Source organism: Dreissena polymorpha, chromosome 6 (assembly GCF_020536995.1).
Source record: "Dreissena polymorpha isolate Duluth1 chromosome 6, UMN_Dpol_1.0, whole genome shotgun sequence".
Classification (NCBI taxonomy): domain Eukaryota; kingdom Metazoa; phylum Mollusca; class Bivalvia; order Myida; family Dreissenidae; genus Dreissena; species Dreissena polymorpha.
Genome location: NC_068360.1, coordinates 1692582 through 1695673, shown reverse-complemented (window position 1 = coordinate 1695673; position 3092 = coordinate 1692582).

The following is a 3092-nucleotide window of genomic DNA, read 5'->3' as shown; positions in this document are numbered from 1 at the left end:
TTAGCCTATGCAGTCCGCACAGGCTAATCAATTACGTCACTTTTCACCTAAACTTGATTTTTGCTATGAGGAGACTTTATTGAAACGAAAAGTATCATACAAGCGGAAAGTGTCGTCCCTGATCAGCCTGTGCGGACTGCTTAGGCTTATCTGGGACGACACTTAACGCACATGCATTAAACTCTTTTCACAGAGCGCGGTCCGTATATATTATTTTCAATTAATAGCAATTACAACTGTACACGAACATCCTAACCTATGTACTAACATGTTCACACTTGACAATTTTGCAAATGGACTGAGGGTATACATTTTAAATTAAACTAAAGCATGCTAATTGTCAAGGACATCTCGAGGATACATGGATACTATACTACTACTACTACTAATAATAATAATAATAATAAGTGAAACTCCAGCTGCTGGAGCAGTATTGAATTCTTATTATATACAATGTGCTGGTCCTTTATTTAATGAAAGTGACCAATTGCCAAAACAGTACGAAACATCACAATATGAAACAACATACACACGTATAACAATAAAGCTGGGTTCACCGCCGGGTAATCATTGGTCTGTGTTTGATATATTTAAGCATCGAGTCAAGCCTATTGTAAAACTGCCGTTAGTTTTGTCTTTATTTTATACGAATGTTACATTAATCAACGAACTCATGATAAGTGCAACATGTTCTCTCAAGAAAGGAGGAAATGATGCATGATTACTATTTTTTAATAAAATTGCCGCTTGAATTATGAAATATGGATAAAGCTTTTTCGTGTCCAAATTTTGAACACATGCACACATGCGGTATGTCCGTATGCTGCCTTTATATTAGCATTGACCATAAGACGTGTCATTTACATAAAATCTAGGGAGACGTTGTTATTCTCGGCTATTTTAAAATTGCAATGAAGTTACACTCCGAAACTACCTCACAGCGACTCCATGCAAGTGTGTTAAGTTATTTGAAAATTACACGATGAACAATAAAGTTTCAGTCAGGAAAATCTGTTTTATGACATCTAACTTCTAAGTCTGATCTTGAACTTTGAGATAAGGTAACGGGCTTTGCACGATATACACCGTATCCACAAAGTGAACATGTTTGTGATACGCGATCTAAAAATTTGCATTATGAATTATTAAGCAACAGTTCAAACAATTTGTATTATGATATAATTAGAGGTTTGACCCCTAATAGTAACACTAGATAGGCGGGTCCTCCACTCGGCACGCACATTCCATGCTTATGGCCATTTTATTCAGTTATTTTAAATTGGACGATGGACGGACGAACTTAGGCCATAGCACACGTGTATAAAGTTTTCATTAAGGAAAAGCTCGGCCCGACTAAAGCACAAATGCACGAGTACATGCATTTACTCAACTATAATATTAGCTATATCGCATTTTCCGTACACTGGCTCGACATAAATGGAATGTTCATAAACAGTATTTTCGTAGATATTTGAATATCATATTTTCCGCACACAAAATAAAATCACAGTACATTCTCTTTTCCAAAACACGGGACAGAACTCTTAATGTTCTTGTGCATTATTCACGTGATTACCTCCCTTGCTATATAAGAAATCTACAGTTCTTACAGAGTCTTTTCATTTTCAACCCGTTTAAAGGCAAGACAGATTAATTTTGACAGCTGTAAGTGATTGTTTGTAAGTATGGGAATGTTTTACCGGTACAAAACAGAATCTCATGAACTCCAAAGCGTTGGTGGTCATACTATGCTATTTTCTTTACATTGTTTTGTATTGGATAACAATACTATAATTTATGTTATAAGTACATGTAAATTTGAATTTTAAATAATAAACGAATAGTTAAATTATAGCTGTACACGTTCATGCACAGTAAACACATTTCGATGAGATGGAGGGAAAATGTTATATGGAAGAAACATCGGAATACAAGTTAAAGACTGACATCAAACTAAGCTTCAGAGCGTTTTATTATTATTGATCCACAACTTTCGAAACAGGGTCTTTTGCCATATGCAGCCATAGTAGCTTTAACAGCTCCCCCGTCCGCTAACGAAACCTTGCGTGACGTTATCGCTAACAGGGTAACTCATGACCTGTCTGCGCGAACAAAAAGGAGCCAAGCTTACTGCCTATATCATAAGACCCATTTTTGCACGACACGGCTCAAATGTGATCACACTCAAACTCAGTGTGTTTTCAGTTTACGGTTCCCCATGTTGAATTTTTACTACCTGCTTCAAGATTCTCTACAGAAAACTGTGCACACTCTCCAACAAACGAACTAATTTTATTTAATCGGTCTCATGACCTTTATATCGTATAATTATGCTTTCAACGAAACACCAAGCAAAGAAAACCAGTCATCAAACGCCCGAGATCGATCGCGCAGTTTGTCATAATGACCCTTCTGTGTCGTTCAAAGGGTGAGTCCCCCTATGCATCCCTCCATATTGTAACATTCTTTAACAATTCAGGCGTCTGCCACACGTCATTAGACGCTTTGTACGAGTTTTCAATGGCGGTCTTTTAAGGGCTTTCAATAAATCCATTTCACAATGTATAGCACACAAGCGTATCTTTTGCAATAAATTTAATAGAATGAGATGCTCCGATACGCGAATTGATTGCTGTGAAACTTGCTATGTCGCGGTTGAGATTTTGCCACATTGCCATGTTGAAATTATTTATGGTGCGATTTAAGCTGCTTATTCACTTAGAATATAACAAAATGCATGGCATTTTTTGTCATTCGTCAAATAAGGGATCATCGCTAAGGCATTATAGTAGCCAGTCTTAGCATCAAGAACATTCTCAATAGTGTACCACAACTAAGATGAGTCTGAGCTTCAACTCCGTTTTGCACCGAGAATCTCGTTCAGCTGAAAAAAAAATCTCAAGTCTGAGCTTTAATTACCATCGCATATTTTCTCTCAAACTTAGGGTTGAGACAAGCTCAATACTAACACAAAAATGTGTGATCACCAAGTCGAGCAGGGCATTTAAACACCTCTCAAAAAATGAAAAATAACACAAAATCGATTCAAAATATTGACTTACGTGGGTTCTTGATACTAGTCCCCCACGGGG